Source organism: Ursus americanus, unplaced genomic scaffold, assembly GCF_024610735.1.
Source record: "Ursus americanus isolate L20-20 unplaced genomic scaffold, mUrsAme1.1.p SCAF_74, whole genome shotgun sequence".
Lineage (NCBI taxonomy): Eukaryota > Metazoa > Chordata > Mammalia > Carnivora > Ursidae > Ursus > Ursus americanus.
The window spans coordinates 316,574-335,129 of record NW_028273656.1 but is presented as its reverse complement, the minus strand read 5'-3'; positions in this window follow the sequence as shown (position 1 = coordinate 335,129).

Sequence of the window (18,556 nt, the reverse complement as noted above, 5' to 3'; positions counted from 1 at the left end):
TGAGGGGCTTAGACCATGCCTGGGCAATGTTGTTTCTTACACCTGGGTGTGTGGCATTTTGTTGAGCTGGCTACCCCAGTTGGGATAGGTGTTCCACAGCAAGCACCTATTGTTCGTCGGAAGCCGTTTTTGCCCCAGGGGTCTCCGGGCTGTGTTCGTTGGGGTTGAACTCCTGCTAGCAAAACCGCCGGGTTGAGGGAAGGGTTCAGGCAGTGCCTGGGCCCTGTGGTCTCTTCCAGGTCAGTGTATGGCATTTCCTTCCCCTTGCCACAGGCACCTGGGAGCATGTCTGCACGTGGAGAAAGACTTTCCCGTGGGAAGCCGGTTTTGTCAAACGGGTCCCAGTGCTCTGCTCCTCTCTTTTCACTCCTGCTGCCAGAAGCCCAGGGAGGATGAGAGGGCTTAGAACATGGCTGGGCACTGTGGTTTCTTCCAGAGAATTGGAGGGCATTTGCTTTACCTTGCCACAACCACTTGGGAGAGGGTCTGCACCTCAGGAAAACTGTTTCCGTGGGAAGCCGGCTTTTTGCAAAGGGATCTCAGGGCCGTGGGCCTCGGGTGTCCCTCCGGCTCCCCAAACCACAGGGACGAGGTGAGGGGCTTAGACCATGGCTGGACAATGTTGTTTCTTACACCTGGGTGTGTGGCATTTTGTTGAGCTGGCTACCCCCACTTGGGATAGGTGTTCCACAGCAAGCACCTATTGTTCGTCGGAAGCCGTTATTGCCCCAGGGGTCTCCGGGCTGTGTTCGTTGGGCTTGAACTCCTGCTAGCAAAACCGCCGGGTTGAGGGAAGGGTTCAGACTGTGCCTGGGCCCTGTGGTCTCTTCCAGGTCAGTGTATGGCATTTCCTTCCCCTTGCCACAGGCACCTGGGAGCATGTCTGCACGTGGAGAAAGACTTTCCCGTGGGAAGCCGGTTTTTGTCAAACGGGTCCCAGTGCTCTGCTCCTCTCTTTTCACTCCTGCTGCCAGAAGCCCAGGGAGATTGGGAGGCCTTAGAACATGGCTGGGCACTGTGGTTACTTCCAGAGAAGTGGAGGGCATTTGCTTTACCTTGCCACAACCTCTTGGGGTAGAGTCTGCACCTCAGGAAAACTGCTTCCGTGGGAAGCCGGCTTTTTGCAAAGGGGTCTCAGGGCCGTAGGCCTCGGGTGTCCCTCCGGCTCCCCAAAGCACAGGGACGAGGTGAGGGGCTTAGACCATGCCTGGGCAATGTTGTTTCTTACACCTGGGTGTGTGGCATTTTGTTGAGCTGGCTACCCCCACTTGGGATAGGTGTTCCACAGCAAGCACCTATTGTTCGTCGGAAGCCGTTTTTGCCCCAGGGGTCTCCGGGCTGTGTTCGTTGGGCTTGAACTCCTGCTAGCAAAACCGCCGGGTTGAGGGAAGGGTTCAGACTGTGCCTGGGCCCTGTGGTCTCTTCCAGGTCAGTGTATGGCATTTCCTTCCCCTTGCCACAGGCACCTGGGAGCATGTCTGCACGTGGAGAAAGACTTTCCCGTGGGAAGCCGGTTTTTGTCAAACGGGTCCCAGTGCTCTGCTCCTCTCTTTTCACTCCTGCTGCCAGAAGCCCAGGGAGGATGGGTGGGTTTAGAACATAGCTGGGCACTGGGGTTTGTTCCAGAGAAGTGGAGGGCATTTGCTTTACCTTGCCACAACCACTTGGGATAGGGTCTGCACCTCAGGAAAACTGTTTCCGTGGGAAGCCGGCTTTTTGCAAAGGGGTCTCAGGGCCGTGGGCCTCGGGTGTCCCTCCGGCTCCCCAAAGCACAGGGACGAGGTGAGGGGCTTAGACCATGCATGGGCAATGTTGTTTCTTACACCTGGGTGTGTGGCATTTTGTTGAGCTGGCTACCCCCACTTGGGATAGGTGTTCCACAGCAAGCACCTATTGTTCGTCGGAAGCCGTTTTTGCCCCAGGGGTCTCCGGGCTGTGTTCGTTGGTCTTCAACTCCTGCTAGCAAAACCGCCGGGTTGAGGGAAGGGTTCAGACTGTGCCTGGGCCCTGTGGTCTCTTCCAGGTCAGTGTATGGCATTTCCTTCCCCTTGCCACAGGCACCTGGGAGCATGTCTGCACGTGGAGAAAGACTTTCCCGTGGGAAGCCGGTTTTTGTCAAACGGGTCCCAGTGCTCTGCTCCTCTCTTTTCACTCCTGCTGCCAGAAGCCCAGGGAGGATGGGAGGGCTTAGAACATGGCTGGGCACTGTGGTTTCTTCCAGAGAAGTGGAGGGCATTTGCTTTACCTTGCCACAACCACTTGTGAGAGGGTCTGCACCTCAGGAAAACTGTTTCCGTGGGAAACCGGCTTTTTGCAAAGGGGTCTCAGGGCCGTGGGCCTCGGGTGTCCCTCCGGCTCCCCAAAGCACAGGGACGAGGTGAGGGGCTTAGACCATGCCTGGGCAATGTTGGTTTTTACACCTGGGTGTGTGGCATTTTGTTGAGCTGGCTACCCCCACTTGGGATAGGTGTTCCACAGCAAGCACCTATTGTTCGTCGGAAGCCGTTTTTGCCCCAGGGGTCTCCGGGCTGTGTTCGTTGGGCTAGAACTCCTGCTAGCAAAACCGCCGGGTTGAGGGAAGGGTTCAGACTGTGCCTGGGCCCTGTGGTCTCTTCCAGGTCAGTGTATGGCATTTCCTTCCCCTTGCCACAGGCACCTGGGAGCATGTCTGCACGTGGAGAAAGACTTTCCCGTGGGAAGCCGGTTTTTGTCAAACGGGTCCCAGTGCTCTGCTCCTCTCTTTTCACTCCTGCTGCCCGAAGCCCAGGGAGGATGGGAGGGCTTAGAACATGGCTGGGCACTGTGGTTTCTTCCAGAGAAGTGGAGGGCATTGGCTTTACCTTGCCACAACCACTTGGGAGAGGGTCTACACCTCAGGAAAACTGTCTCCGTGGGATGCCGGCTTTTTGCAAAGGGGTCTCAGGGCCATGGGCCTCGTGTGTCCCTCCGGCTCCCCAAAGCACAGGGACGAGGTGAGGGGCTTAGACCATGCCTGGGCAATGTTGTTTCTTACACCTGGGTGTGTGGCATTTTGTTGAGCTGGCTACCCCCACTTGGGATAGGTGTTCCACAGCAAGCACCTATTGTTCGTTGGAAGCCGTTTTTGCCCCAGGGGTCTCCGGGCTGTGTTCGTTGGGCTTGAACTCCTGCTAGCAAAACCGCCGGGTTGAGGGAAGGGTTCAGACTGTGCCTGGGCCCTGTGGTCTCTTCCAGGTCAGTGTATGGCATTTCCTTCCCCTTGCCACAGGCACCTGGGAGCATGTCTGCACGTGGAGAAAGACTTTCCCGTGGAAGCCGGTTTTTGTCAAACGGGTCCCAGTGCTCTGCTCCTCTCTTTTCACTCCTGCTGCCAGAAGCCCAGGGAGGATGGGAGGGCTTAGAACATGGCTGGGCACTGTGGTTTCTTCCAGAGAAGTGGAGGGCATTGGCTTTACCTTGCCACAACCACTTGGGATAGGGTCTGCACCTCAGGAAAACTGTTTCCGTGGGAAGCCTGCTTTTTGCAAAGGGGTCTCAGGGCCGTGGGCCTCGGGTGTCCCTCCGGCTCCCCAAAGCACAGGGACGAGGTGAGGGGCTTAGACCATGCCTGGGCAATGTTGTTTCTTACACCTGGGTGTGTGGCATTTTGTTGAGCTGGCTACCCCCACTTGGGATAGGTGTTCCACAGCAAGCACCCATTGTTCGTCGGAAGCCGTTTTTGCCCCAGGGGTCTCCGGGCTGTGTTCGTTGGGCTTGAACTCCTGCTAGCAAAACCGCCGGGTTGAGGGAAGGGTTCAGACTGTGCCTGGGCCCTGTGGTCTCTTCCAGGTCAGTGTATGGCATTTCCTTCCCCTTGCCACAGGCACCTGGGAGCATGTCTGCACGTGGAGAAAGACTTTCCCGTGGGAAGCCGGTTTTTGTCAAACGGGTCCCAGTGCTCTGCTCCTCTCTTTTCACTCCTGCTGCCAGAAGCCCAGGGAGGATGGGAGGGCTTAGAACATGGCTGGGCACTGTGGTTTCTTCCACAGAAGTGGAGGGCATTGGCTTTACCTTGCCACAACCACTTGGGAGAGGGTCTGCACCTCAGGAAAACTGTTTCCGTGGGAAGCCGGCTTTTTGCAAAGGGGTCTCAGGGCCGTGGGCCTCGGGTGTCCCTCCGGCTCCCCAAAGCACAGGGACGAGGTGAGGGGCTTAGACCATGCCTGGGCAATGTTGTTTCTTAAACCTGGGTGTGTGGCATTTTGTTGAGCTGGCTACCCCCACTTGGGATAGGTGTTCCACAGCAAGCACCCATTGTTCGTCGGAAGCCGTTATTGCCCCAGGGGTCTCCGGGCTGTGTTCGTTGGGGTTGAACTCCTGCTAGCAAAACCGCCGGGTTGAGGGAAGGGTTCAGACTGTGCCTGGGCCCTGTGGTCTCTTCCAGGTCAGTGTATGGCATTTCCTTCCCCTTGCCACAGGCACCTGGGAGCATGTCTGCACGTGGAGAAAGACTTTCCCGTGGGAAGCCGGTTTTTCTCAAACGGGTCCCATTGCTCTGCTCCTCTCTTTTCACTCCTGCTGCCAGAAGCCCACGGAGGATGGGAGGGCTTAGAACATGGCTGGGCACTGTGGTTTCTTCCAGAGAAGTGGAGGGCATTGGCTTTACCTTGCCACAACCACTTGGGATAGGGTCTGTACCTCAGGAAAACTGTTTCCGTGGGAAGCATGCTTTTTGCAAAGGGGTCTCAGGGCCGTGGGCCTCGGGTGTCCCTCCGGCTCCCCAAAGCACAGGGACGAGGTGAGGGGCTTAGACCATGCCTGGGCAATGTTGTTTCTTACACCTGGGTGTGTGGCATTTTGTTGAGCTGGCTACCCCCACTTGGGATAGGTGTTCCACAGCAAGCACCCATTGTTCGTCGGAAGCCGTTTTTGCCCCAGGGGTCTCCGGGCTGTGTTCGTTGGGCTTGAACTCCTGCTAGCAAAACCGCCGGGTTGAGGGAAGGGTTCAGACTGTGCCTGGGCCCTGTGGTCTCTTCCAGGTCAGTGTATGGCATTTCCTTCCCCTTGCCACAGGCACCTGGGAGCATGTCTGCACGTGGAGAAAGACTTTCCCGTGGAAGCCGGTTTTTGTCAAACCGGTCCCAGTGCTCTGCTCCTCTCTTTTCACTCCTGCTGCCAGAAGCCCAGGGAGGATGGGAGGGCTTAGAACATGGCTGGGCACTGTGGTTTCTTCCAGAGAAGTGGAGGGCATTTGCTTTACCTTGCCACAACCACTTGTGAGAGGGTCTGCACCTCAGGAAAACTGTTTCCGTGGGAAGCCGGCTTTTTGCAAAGGGGTCTCAGGGCCGTGGGCCTCGGGTGTCCCTCCGGCTCCCCAAAGCACAGGGACGAGGTGAGGGGCTTAGACCATGCCTGCGCAATGTTGGTTCTTACACCTGGGTGTGTGGCATTTTGTTGAGCTGTCTACCCCCACTTGGGATAGGTGTTCCACAGCAAGCACCTATTGTTCGTCGGAAGCCGTTTTTGCCCCAGGGGTCTCCGGGCTGTGTTCGTTGGGCTAGAACTCCTGCTAGCAAAACCGCCGGGTTGAGGGAAGGGTTCAGACTGTGCATGGGCCCTGTGGTCTCTTCCAGGTCAGTGTATGGCATTTCCTTCCCCTTGCCACAGGCACCTGGGAGCATGTCTGCACGTGGAGAAAGACTTTCCCGTGGGAAGCCGGTTTTTGTCAAACAGGTCCCAGTGCTCTGCTCCCACTTTTCACTCCTGCTGCCAGAAGCCCAGGGAGGATGGGAGGGCTTAGAACATGGCTGGGCACTGTGGTTTCTTCCAGAGAAGTGGAGGGCATTGGCTTTACCTTGCCACAACCACTTGGGAGAGGGTCTACACCTCAGGAAAACTGTCTCCGTGGGAAGCCGGCTTTTTGCAAAGGGGTCTCAGGGCCATGGGCCTCGTGTGTCCCTCCGGCTCCCCAAAGCACAGGGACGAGGTGAGGGGCTTAGACCATGCCTGGGCAATGTTGTTTCTTACACCTGGGTGTGTGGCATTTTGTTGAGCTGGCTACCCCCACTTGGGATAGGTGTTCCACAGCAAGCACCTATTGTTCGTCGGAAGCCGTTTTTGCCCCAGGGGTCTCCGGGCTGTGTTCGTTGGGCTTGAACTCCTGCTAGCAAAACCGCCGGGTTGAGGGAAGGGTTCAGACTGTGCCTGGGCCCTGTGGTCTCTTCCAGGTCAGTGTATGGCATTTCCTTCCCCTTGCCACAGGCACCTGGGAGCATGTCTGCACGTGGAGAAAGACTTTCCCGTGGGAAGCCGGTTTTTGTCAAACGGGTCCCAGTGCTCTGCTCCTCTCTTTTCACTCCTGCTGCCAGAAGCCCAGGGAGGATGGGAGGGCATAGAACATGGCTGGGCACTGTGGTTTCTACCTGAGAAGTGGAGGGCATTGGCTTTACCTTGCCACAACCACTTGGGAGAGGGTCTACACCTCAGGAAAACTGTCTCCGTGGGAAGCCGGCTTTTTGCAAAGGGGTCTCAGGGCCGTGGGCCTCGGGTGTCCCTCCGGCTCCCCAAAGCACAGGGACGAGGTCAGGGGCTTAGACCATTCCTGGGCAATGTTGTTTCTTGCACCTGGGTGTGTGGCATTTTGTTGAGCTGGCTACCCCCACTTGGGATAGATGTTCCACAGCAAGCACTATTGTTCGTCGGAAGCCGTTTTTGCCCCAGGGCTCTCCGGGCTGTGTTCGTTGGGCTTGAACTCCTGCTAGCAAAACCGCCGGGTTGAGGGAAGGGTTCAGACTGTGCCTGGGCCCTGTGGTCTCTTCCAGGTCAGTGTATGGCATTTCCTTCCCCTTGCCACAGGCACCTGGGAGCATGTCTGCACGTGGAGAAAGACTTTCCCGTGGGAAGCCGGTTTTTGTCAAACGGGTCCCAGTGCTCTGCTCCTCTCTTTTCACTCCTGCTGCCCGAAGCCCAGGGAGGATGGGAGGGCTTAGAACATGGCTGGGCACTGTGGTTTCTTCCAGAGAAGTGGAGGGCATTTGCTTTACCTTGCCACAGCCACTTGGGATAGGGTCTGTACCTCAGGAAAACTGTTTCCGTGGGAAGCCGGCTTTTTGCAAAGGGGTCTCAGGGCCGTGGGCCTCGGGTGTCCTTCCGGCTCCCCAAAGCACAGGGACGAGGTGAGGGGCTTAGACCATTCCTGGGCAATGGTGTTTCTTGCACCTGGGTGTGTGGCATTTTGTTGAGCTGGCTACCCCCACTTGGGATAGATGTTCCACAGCAAGCACTATTGTTCGTCGGAAGCCGTTTTTGCCCCAGGGGTCTCCGGGCTGTGTTCGTTGGGCTTGAACTCCTGCTAGCAAAACCGCCGGGTTGAGGGAAGGGTTCAGACTGTGCCTGGGCCCTGTGGTCTCTTCCAGGTCAGTGTATGGCATTTCCTTCCCCTTGCCACAGGCACCTGGGAGCATGTCTGCACGTGGAGAAAGACTTTCCCGTGGGAAGCCGGTTTTTGTCAAACGGGTCCCAGTGCTCTGCTCCTCTCTATTCACTCCTGGTGCCAGAAGCCCAGGGAGGATGGGAGGGCTTAGAACATGGCTGGGCACTGTGGTTTCTTCCACAGAAGTGGAGGGCATTGGCTTTACCTTGCCACAACCACTTGGGATAGGGTCTGCACCTCAGGAAAACTGTTTCCGTGGGAAGCCGGCTTTTTGCAAAGGGGTCTCAGAGCCGTGGGCCTCGGGTGTCCTTCCGGCTCCCCAAAGCACAGGGACGAGGTGAGGGGCTTAGACCATGCCTGGGCAATGTTGTTTCTTACACCTGGGTGTGTGGCATTTTGTTGAGCTGGCTACCCCCACTTGGGGTAGGTGTTCCACAGCAAGCACCTATTGTTCGTCAGAAGCCGTTTTTGCCCCAGGGCTCTCCGGGCTGTGTTCGTTGGGCTTGAACTCCTGCTAGCAAAACCGCCGGGTTGAGGGAAGGGTTCAGACTGTGCCTGGGCCCTGTGGTCTCTTCCAGGTCAGTGTATGGCATTTCCTTCCCCTTGCCACAGGCACCTGGGAGCATGTCTGCACGTGGAGAAAGACTTTCCCGTGGGAAGCCGGTTTTTGTCAAACGGGTCCCAGTGCTCTGCTCCTCTCTTTTCACTCCTGCTGCCAGAAGCCCAGGGAGGATGGGAGGGCTTAGAACATGGCTGGGCACTGTGGTTTCTTCCACAGAAGTGGAGGGCATTGGCTTTACCTTGCCACAACCACTTGGGAGAGGGTCTACACCTCAGGAAAACTGTCTCCGTGGGAAGCCGGCTTTTTGCAAAGGGGTCTCAGGGCCGTGGGCCTCGGGTGTCCCTCCGGCTCCCCAAAGCACAGGGACGAGGTGAGGGGCTTAGACCATGCCTGGACAATGTTGTTTCTTACACCTGGGTGTGTGGCATTTTGTTGAGCTGGCTACCCCCACTTGGGATAGGTGTTCCACAGCAAGCACCTATTGTTCGTCGGAAGCCGTTTTTGCCCCAGGGGTCTCCGGGCTGTGTTCGTTGGGCTTGAACTCCTGCTAGCAAAACTGCCGGGTTGAGGGAAGGGTTCAGACTGTGCCTGGGCCCTGTGGTCTCTTCCAGGTCAGTGTATGGCATTTCCTTCCCCTTGCCACAGGCACCTGGGAGCATGTCTGCACGTGGAGAAAGACTTTCCCGTGGGAGGCCGGTTTTTGTCAAGCTGGTCCCAGTGCTCTGCTCCTCTCTTTTCACTCCTGCTGCCAGAAGCCCAGGGAGGATGGGTGGGCTTAGAACATGGCTGGGCACTGGGGTTTCTTCCAGAGAAGTGGAGGGCATTGGCTTTACCTTGCCACAACCACTTGGGAGAGGGTCTGCACCTCAGGAAAACTGTTTCCGTGGGAAGCCGGCTTTTTGCAAAGGGGTCTCAGTGCCGTGGGCCTCGGGTGACCCTCCGGCTCCCCAAAGCACAGGGACGAGATGAGGGGCTTAGACCATGCATGGGCAATGTTGTTTCTTACACCTGGGTGTGTGGCATTTTGTTGAGCTGGCTACCCCACTTGGGATAGGTGTTCCACAGCAAGCACCTATTGTTCGTCGGAAGCCGTTTTTGCCCCAGGGGTCTCCGGGCTGTGTTCGTTGGTCTTGAACTCCTGCTAGCAAAACCGCCGGGTTGAGGGAAGGGTTCAGACTGTGCCTGGGCCCTGTGGTCTCTTACAGGTAAGTGTATGGCATTTCCTTCCCCTTGCCACAGGCACCTGGGAGCATGTCTGCACGTGGAGAAAGACTTTCCCGTGGGAAGCCGGTTTTTGTCAAACGGGTCCCAGTGCTCTGCTCCTCTCTTTTCACTCCTGCTGCCAGAAGCCCAGGGAGGATGGGAGGGCTTAGAACATGGCTGGGCACTGGGGTTTCTTCCAGAGAAGTGGAGGGCATTGGCTTTACCTTGCCACAACCACTTGGGAGAGGGTCTACACCTCAGGAAAACTGTCTCCGTGGGAAGCCGGCTTTTTGCAAAGGGGTCTCAGGGCCGTGGGCCTCGGGTGTCCCTCCGGCTCCCCAAAGCACAGGGACGAGGTGAGGGGCTTAGACCATGCCTGGGCAATGTTGTTTCTTACACCTGGGTGTGTGGCATTTTGTTGAGCTGGCTACCCCAGTTGGGATAGGTGTTCCACAGCAAGCACCTATTGTTCGTCGGAAGCCGTTTTTGCCCCAGGGGTCTCCGGGCTGTGTTCGTTGGGGTTGAACTCCTGCTAGCAAAACCGCCGGGTTGAGGGAAGGGTTCAGGCAGTGCCTGGGCCCTGTGGTCTCTTCCAGGTCAGTGTATGGCATTTCCTTCCCCTTGCCACAGGCACCTGGGAGCATGTCTGCACGTGGAGAAAGACTTTCCCGTGGGAAGCCGGTTTTGTCAAACGGGTCCCAGTGCTCTGCTCCTCTCTTTTCACTCCTGCTGCCAGAAGCCCAGGGAGGATGAGAGGGCTTAGAACATGGCTGGGCACTGTGGTTTCTTCCAGAGAATTGGAGGGCATTTGCTTTACCTTGCCACAACCACTTGGGAGAGGGTCTGCACCTCAGGAAAACTGTTTCCGTGGGAAGCCGGCTTTTTGCAAAGGGATCTCAGGGCCGTGGGCCTCGGGTGTCCCTCCGGCTCCCCAAAGCACAGGGACGAGGTGAGGGGCTTAGACCATGGCTGGACAATATTGTTTCTTACACCTGGGTGTGTGGCATTTTGTTGAGCTGGCTACCCCCACTTGGGATAGGTGTTCCACAGCAAGCACCTATTGTTCGTCGGAAGCCGTTATTGCCCCAGGGGGCTCCGGGCTGTGTTCGTTGGGCTTGAACTCCTGCTAGCAAAACCGCCGAGTTGAGGGAAGGGTTCAGACTGTGCCTGGGCCCTGTGGTCTCTTCCAGGTCAGTGTATGGCATTTCCTTCCCCTTGCCACAGGCACCTGGGAGCATGTCTGCACGTGGAGAAAGACTTTCCCGTGGGAAGCCGGTTTTTGTCAAACGGGTCCCAGTGCTCTGCTCCTCTCTTTTCACTCCTGCTGCCAGAAGCCCAGGGAGATTGGGAGGCCTTAGAACATGCCTGGGCACTGTGGTTACTTCCAGAGAAGTGGAGGGCATTTGCTTTACCTTGCCACAACCACTTGGGATAGGGTCTGCACCTCAGGAAAACTGCTTCCGTGGGAAGCCGGCTTTTTGCAAAGGGGTCTCAGGGCCGTAGGCCTCGGGTGTCCCTCCGGCTCCCCAAAGCACAGGGACGAGGTGAGGGGCTTAGACCATGCCTGGGCAATGTTGTTTCTTACACCTGGGTGTGTGGCATTTTGTTGAGCTGGCTACCCCCACTTGGGATAGGTGTTCCACAGCAAGCACCTATTGTTCGTCGGAAGCCGTTTTTGCACCAGGGGTCTCCGGGCTGTGTTCGTTGGGGTTGAACTCCTGCTAGCAAAACCGCCGGGTTGAGGGAAGGGTTCAGACTGTGCCTGGGCCCTGTGGTCTCTTCCAGGTCAGTGTATGGCATTTCCTTCCCCTTGCCACAGGCACCTGGGAGCATGTCTGCACGTGGAGAAAGACTTTCCCGTGGGAAGCCGGTTTTGTCAAACGGGTCCCAGTGCTCTGCTCCTCTCTTTTCACTCCTGCTGCCAGAAGCCCAGGGAGGATGGGAGGGCTTAGAACATGGCTGGGCACTGTGGTTTCTTCCAGAGAATTGGAGGGCATTTGCTTTACCTTGCCACAACCACTTGTGAGAGGGTCTGCACCTCAGGAAAACTGTTTCCGTGGGAAGCCGGCTTTTTGCAAAGGGGTCTCAGGGCCGTGGGCCTCGGCTGTCCCTCCGGCTCCCCAAACCACAGGGACGAGGTGAGGGGCTTAGACCATGGCTGGACAATGTTGTTTCTTACACCTGGGTGTGTGGCATTTTCTTGAGCTGGCTATCCCCACTTGGGATAGGTGTTCCACAGCAAGCACCTATTGTTCGTCGGAAGCCGTTATTGCCCCAGGGGTCTCCGGGCTGTGTTCGTTGGGCTTGAACTCCTGCTAGCAAAACCGCCGGGTTGAGGGAAGGGTTCAGACTGTGCCTGGGCCCTGTGGTCTCTTCCAGGTCAGTGTATGGCATTTCCTTCCCCTTGGCACAGGCACCTGGGAGCATGTCTGCACGTGGAGAAAGACTTTCCCGTGGGAAGCCGGTTTTTGTCAAACGGGTCCCAGTGCTCTGCTCCTCTCTTTTCACTCCTGCTGCCAGAAGCCCAGGGAGGATGGGTGGGTTTAGAACATAGCTGGGCACTGGGGTTTGTTCCAGAGAAGTGGAGGGCATTTGCTTTACCTTGCCACAACCACTTGGGATAGGGTCTGCACCTCAGGAAAACTGTTTCCGTGGGAAGCCGGCTTTTTGCAAAGGGGTCTCAGGGCCGTGGGCCTCGGGTGTCCCTCCGGCTCCCCAAAGCACAGGGACGAGGTGAGGGGCTTAGACCATGCATGGGCAATGTTGTTTCTTACACCTGGGTGTGTGGCATTTTGTTGAGCTGGCTACCCCCACTTGGGATAGGTGTTCCACAGCAAGCACCTATTGTTCGTCGGAAGCCGTTTTTGCCCCAGGGGTCTCCGGGCTGTGTTCGTTGGTCTTCAACTCCTGCTAGCAAAACCGCCGGGTTGAGGGAAGGGTTCAGACTGTGCCTGGGCCCTGTGGTCTCTTCCAGGTCAGTGTATGGCATTTCCTTCCCCTTGCCACAGGCACCTGGGAGCATGTCTGCACGTGGAGAAAGACTTTCCCGTGGGAAGCCGGTTTTTGTCAAACGGGTCCCAGTGCTCTGCTCCTCTCTTTTCACTCCTGCTGCCAGAAGCCCAGGGAGGATGGGAGGGCTTAGAACATGGCTGGGCACTGTGGTTTCTTCCAGAGAAGTGGAGGGCATTGGCTTTACCTTGCCACAACCACTTGGGAGAGGGTCTACACCTCAGGAAAACTGTCTCCGTGGGAAGCCGGCTTTTTGCAAACGGGTCTCAGGGCCGTGGGCCTCGGGTGTCCCTCCGGCTCCCCAAAGCACAGGGACGAGGTGAGGGGCTTAGACCATGCCTGGGCAATGTTGTTTCTTACACCTGGGTGTGTGGCATTTTGTTGAGCTGGCTACCCCCACTTGGGGTAGGTGTTCCACAGCAAGCACCTATTGTTCGTCAGAAGCCGTTTTTGCCCCAGGGGTCTCCGGGCTGTGTTCGTTGGGCTTGAACTCCTGCTAGCAAAACCGCCGGGTTGAGGGAAGGGTTCAGACTATGCCTGGGCCCTGTGGTCTCTTCCAGGTCAGTGTATGGCATTTCCTTCCCCTTGCCACAGGCACCTGGGAGCATGTCTGCACGTGGAGAAAGACTTTCCCGTGGGAAGCCGGTTTTGTCAAACGGGTCCCAGTGCTCTGCTCCTCTCTTTTCACTCCTGCTGCCAGAAGCCCAGGGAGGATGGGAGGGCTTAGAACATGGCTGGGCACTGTGGTTTCTTCCAGAGAAGTGGAGGGCATTGGCTTTACCTTGCCACAACCACTTGGGAGAGGGTCTACACCTCAGGAAAACTGTCTCCGTGGGAAGCCGGCTTTTTGCAAACGGGTCTCAGGGCCGTGGGCCTCGGGTGTCCCTCCGGCTCCCCAAAGCACAGGGACGAGGTGAGGGGCTTAGACCATGCCTGGGCAATGTAGTTTCTTACACCTGGGTGTGTGGCATTTTGTTGAGCTGGCTACCCCCACTTGGGATAGGTGTTCCACAGCAAGCACCTATTGTTCGTCGGAAGCCGTTTTTGCCCCACGGGTCTCCGGGTTGTGTTCGTTGGGGTTGAACTCCTGCTAGCAAAACCGCCGGGTTGAGGGAAGTGTTCAGGCAGTGCCTGGGCCCTGTGGTCTCTTCCAGGTCAGTGTATGGCATTTCCTTCCCATTGCCACAGGCACCTGGGAGCATGTCTGCACGTGGAGAAAGACTTTCCCGTGGGAGGCCGGTTTTTGTCAAACGGGTCCCAGTGCTCTGCTCCTCTCTTTTCACTCCTGCTGCCAGAAGCCCAGGGAGGATGGGTGGGCTTAGAACATGGCTGGGCACTGGGGTTTCTTCCAGAGAAGTGGAGGGCATTTGCTTTACCTTGCCACAACCACTTGGGATAGGGTCTGCACCTCAGGAAAACTGTTTCCGTGGGAAGCCGGCTTTTTGCAAAGGGGTCTCAGGGCCGTGGGCCTCGGGTGTCCCTCCGGCTCCCCAAAGCACAGGGACGAGGTGAGGGGCTTAGACCATGCCTGGGCAATGTTGTTTCTTACACCTGGGTGTGTGGCATTTTGTTGAGCTGGCTACCCCCACTTGGGGTAGGTGTTCCACAGCAAGCACCTATTGTTCGTCAGAAGCCGTTTTTGCCCCAGGGGTCTCCGGGCTGTGTTCGTTGGGCTTGAACTCCTGCTAGCAAAACCGCCGGGTTGAGGGAAGGGTTCAGACTATGCCTGGGCCCTGTGGTCTCTTCCAGGTCAGTGTATGGCATTTCCTTCCCCTTGCCACAGGCACCTGGGAGCATGTCTGCACGTGGAGAAAGACTTTCCCGTGGGAAGCCGGTTTTGTCAAACGGGTCCCAGTGCTCTGCTCCTCTCTTTTCACTCCTGCTGCCAGAAGCCCAGGGAGGATGGGAGGGCTTAGAACATGGCTGGGCACTGTGGTTTCTTCCAGAGAATTGGAGGGCATTTGCTTTACCTTGCCACAACCACTTGTGAGAGGGTCTGCACCTCAGGAAAACTGTTTCCGTGGGAAGCCGGCTTTTTGCAAAGGGGTCTTAGGGCCGTGGGCCTCGGCTGTCCCTCCGGCACCCCAAACCACAGGGACGAGGTGAGGGGCTTAGACCATGGCTGGACAATGTTGTTTCTTACACCTGGGTGTGTGGCATTTTGTTGAGCTGGCTACCCCCACTTGGGATAGGTGTTCCACAGCAAGCACCTATTGTTCGTCGGAAGCCGTTATTGCCCCAGGGGTCTCCGGGCTGTGTTCGTTGGGGTTGAACTCCTGCTAGCAAAACCGCCGGGTTGAGGGAAGGGTTCAGACTGTGCCTGGGCCCTGTGGTCTCTTCCAGGTCAGTGTATGGCATTTCTTTCCCCTTGCCACAGGCACCTGGGAGCATGTCTGCACGTGGAGAAAGACTTTCCCGTGGGAAGCCGGTTTTTGTCAAACGGGTCCCAGTGCTCTGCTCCTCTCTTTTCACTCTTCCTGCCAGAAGCCCAGGGAGGATGGGAGGGCTTAGAACATGGCTGGGCACTGTGGTTTCTTCCAGAGAAGTGGAGGGAATTGGCTTTACCTTGCCACAACCACTTGGGAGAGGGTCTACACCTCAGGAAAACTGTCTCCGTGGGAAGCCGGCTTTTTGCAAAGGGGTCTCAGGGCCGTGGGCCTCGGGTGTCCCTCCGGCTCCCCAAAGCACAGGGACGAGGTGAGGGGCTTAGACCATGCCTGGGCAATGTTGTTTCTTACACCTGGGTGTGTGGCATTTTGTTGAGCTGGCTACCCCCACTTGGGATAGGTGTTCCACAGCAAGCACCTATTGTTCGTCGGAAGCCGTTATTGCCCCAGGGGTCTCCGGGCTGTGTTCGTTGGGGTTGAACTCCTGCTAGCAAAACCGCCGGGTTGAGGGAAGGGTTCAGACTGTGCCTAGGCCCTGTGGTCTCTTCCAGGTCAGTGTATGGCATTTCCTTCCCCTTGCCACAGGCACCTGGGAGCATGTCTGCACGTGGAGAAAGACTTTCCCGTGGGAAGCCGGTTTTTGTCAAACGGGTCCCAGTGCTCTGCTCCTCTCTTTTCACTCCTGCTGCCAGAAGCCCAGGGAGGATGGGAGGGCTTAGAACACGGCTGGGCACTGTGGTTTCTTCCACAGAAGTGGAGGGCATTGGCTTTACCTTGCCACAACCACTTGGGAGAGGGTCTACACCTCAGGAAAACTGTCTCCGTGGGAAGCCGGCTTTTTGCAAAGGGGTCTCAGGGCCGTGGGCCTCGGGTGTCCCTCCGGCTCCCCAAAGCACAGGGACGAGGTGAGGGGCTTAGACCATGCCTGGGCAATGTTGTTTCTTACACCTGGGTGTGTGGCATTTTGTTGAGCTGGCTACCCCCACTTGGGATAGGTGTTCCACAGCAAGCACCTATTGTTCGTCGGAAGCCGTTTTTGCCCCAGGGGTCTCCGGGCTGTGTTCGTTGGGCTTGAACTCCTGCTAGCAAAACCGCCGGGTTGAGGGAAGGGTTCAGACTGTGCCTGGGCCCTGTGGTCTCTTCCAGGTCAGTGTATGGCATGTCCTTCCCCTTGCCACAGGCACCTGGGAGCATGTCTGCACGTGGAGAAAGACTTTCCCGTGGGAAGCCGGTTTTTGTCAAACGGGTCCCAGTGCTCTGCTCCTCTCTTTTCACTCCTGCTGCCAGAAGCCCAGGGAGGATGGGAGGGCTTAGAACATGGCTGGGCATAGAACATGGCTGGGCACTGTGGTTTCTTCCAGAGAAGTGGAGGGCATTGGCTTTACCTTGCCACAACCACTTGGGATAGGGTCTGCACCTCAGGAAAACTGTTTCCGTGGGAAGCCGGCTTTTTGCAAAGGGGTCTCAGGGCCGTGGGCCTCGGGTGTCCCTCCGGCTCCCCAAAGCACAGGGACGAGGTGAGGGGCTTAGACCATGGCTGGGCAATGTTGTTTCTTACACCTGTGTGTGTGGCATTTTGTTGAGCTGCCTACCCCCACTTAGGATAGGTGTTCCACAGCAAGCCCCTATTGTTCGTCGGAAGCCGTTTTTGCCCCAGGGCTCTCCGGGCTGTGTTCGTTGGGCTTGAACTCCTGCTAGCAAAACCGCCGGGTTGAGGGAAGGGTTCAGACTGTGCATGGGCCCTGTGGTCTCTACCAGATCAGTGTATGGCATTTCCTTCCCCTTGCCACAGGCACCTGGGAGCATGTCTGCACGTGGAGAAAGACTTTCCCGTGGGAAGCCGGTTTTTGTCAAACGGGTCCCAGTGCTCTGCTCCTCTCTTTTCACTCCTGCTGCCAGAAGCCCAGGGAGGATGGGAGGGCTTAGAACATGGCTGGGCACTGTGGTTTCTTCCAGAGAAGTGGAGGGCATTTGCTTTACCTTGCCACAACCACTTGTTATAGGGTCTGCACCTCAGGAAAACTGTTTCCGTGGGAAGCCGGCTTTTTGCAAAGGGGTCTCAGGGCCGTGGGCCTCGGGTGTCCTTCCGGCTCCCCAAAGCACAGGGACGAGGTGAGGGGCTTAGACCATGCCTGGGCAATGTTGTTTCTTACACCTGGGTGTGTGGCATTTTGTTGAGCTGGCTACCCCCACTTGGGGTAGGTGTTCCACAGCAAGCACCTATTAAGCCGTTTTTGCCCCAGGGCTCTCCGGGCTGTGTTCGTTGGGCTTGAACTCCTGCTAGCAAAACCGCCGGGTTGAGGGAAGGGTTCAGACTGTGCCTGGGCCCTGTGGTCTCTTCCAGGTCAGTGTATGGCATTTCCTTCCCCTTGCCACAGGCACCTGGGAGCATGTCTGCACGTGGAGAAAGACTTTCCCGTGGGAAGCCGCTTTTTGTCAAACGGGTCCCAGTGCTCTGCTCCTCTCTTTTCACTCCTGCTGCCAGAAGCCCAGGGAGGATGGGAGGGCTTAGAACATGGCTGGGCACTGTGGTTTCTTCCACAGAAGTGGAGGGCATTGGCTTTACCTTGCCACAACCACTTGGGAGAGGGTCTACACCTCAGGAAAACTGTCTCCGTGGGAAGCCGGCTTTTTGCAAAGGGGTCTCAGGGCCGTGGGCCTCGGGTGTCCCTCCGGCTCCCCAAAGCACAGGGACGAGGTGAGGGGCTTAGACCATGCCTGGGCAATGTTGTTTCTTACACCTGGGTGTGTGGCATTTTGTTGAGCTGGCTACCCCCACTTGGGGTAGGTGTTCCACAGCAAGCACCTATTGTTCGTCGGAAGCCGTTTTTGCCCCAGGGGTCTCCGGGCTGTGTTCCTTGGGCTTGAACTCCTGCTAGCAAAAACGCCGGGTTGAGGGAAGGGTTCAGACTGTGCCTGGGCCCTGTGGTCTCTTCCAGGTCAGTGTATGGCATTTCCTTCCCCTTGCCACAGGCACCTGGGAGCATGTCTGCACGTGGAGAAAGGCTTTCCCGTGGGAAGCCGGTTTTTGTCAAACGGGTCCCAGTGCTCTGCTCCTCTCTTTTCACTCCTGCTGCCAGAAGCCCAGGGAGGATGGGAGGGCTTAGAACATGGCTGGGCACTGTGGTTTCTTCCAGAGAAGTGGAGGGCATTGGCTTTACCTTGCCACAACCACTTGGGATAGGGTCTGCACCTCAGGAAAACTCTTTGCGTGGGAAGCCGGCTTTTTGCAAAGGGGTCTCAGGGCCGTGGGCCTCGGGTGTCCCTCCGGCTCCCCAAAGCACAGGGACGAGGTGAGGGGCTTAGACCATGCCTGGGCAATGTTGTTTCTTACACCTGGGTGTGTGGCATTTTGTTGAGCTGCCTACCCCCACTTAGGTGTTCCACAGCAAGCCCCTATTGTTCGTCGGAAGCCGTTTTTGCCCCAGGAGTCTCCGGGCTGTGTTCGTTGGGGTTGTGCTCCTGCTAGCAAAACCGCCGGGTTGAGGGAAGGGTTCAGACTGTGCCTGGGCCCTGTGGTCTCTTCCAGGTCAGTGTATGGCATTTCCTTCCCCTTGCCACAGGCACCTGGGAGCATGTCTGCACGTGGAGAAAGACTTTCCCGTGGGAAGCCGGTTTTTGTCAAACGGGTCCCAGTGCTCTGCTCCTCTCTATTCACTCCTGCTGCCAGAAGCCCAGGGAGAATGGGAGGGCTTAGAACATGGCTGGGCACTGTGGTTTCTTCCAGAGAAGTGGAGGGCATTTGCTTTACCTTGCCACAACCACTTGGGATAGGGTCTGCACCTCAGGAAAACTGTTTCCGTGGGAAGCCGGCTTTTTGCAAAGGGGTCTCAGGGCCGTGGGCCTCGGGTGTCCTTCCGGCTCCCCAAAGCACAGGGACGAGGTGAGGGGCTTAGACCATGCCTGGGCAATGTTGTTTCTTACACCTGGGTGTGTGGCATTTTGTTGAGCTGGCTACCCCCACTAGGGGTAGGTGTTCCACAGCAAGCACCTATTGTTCGTCAC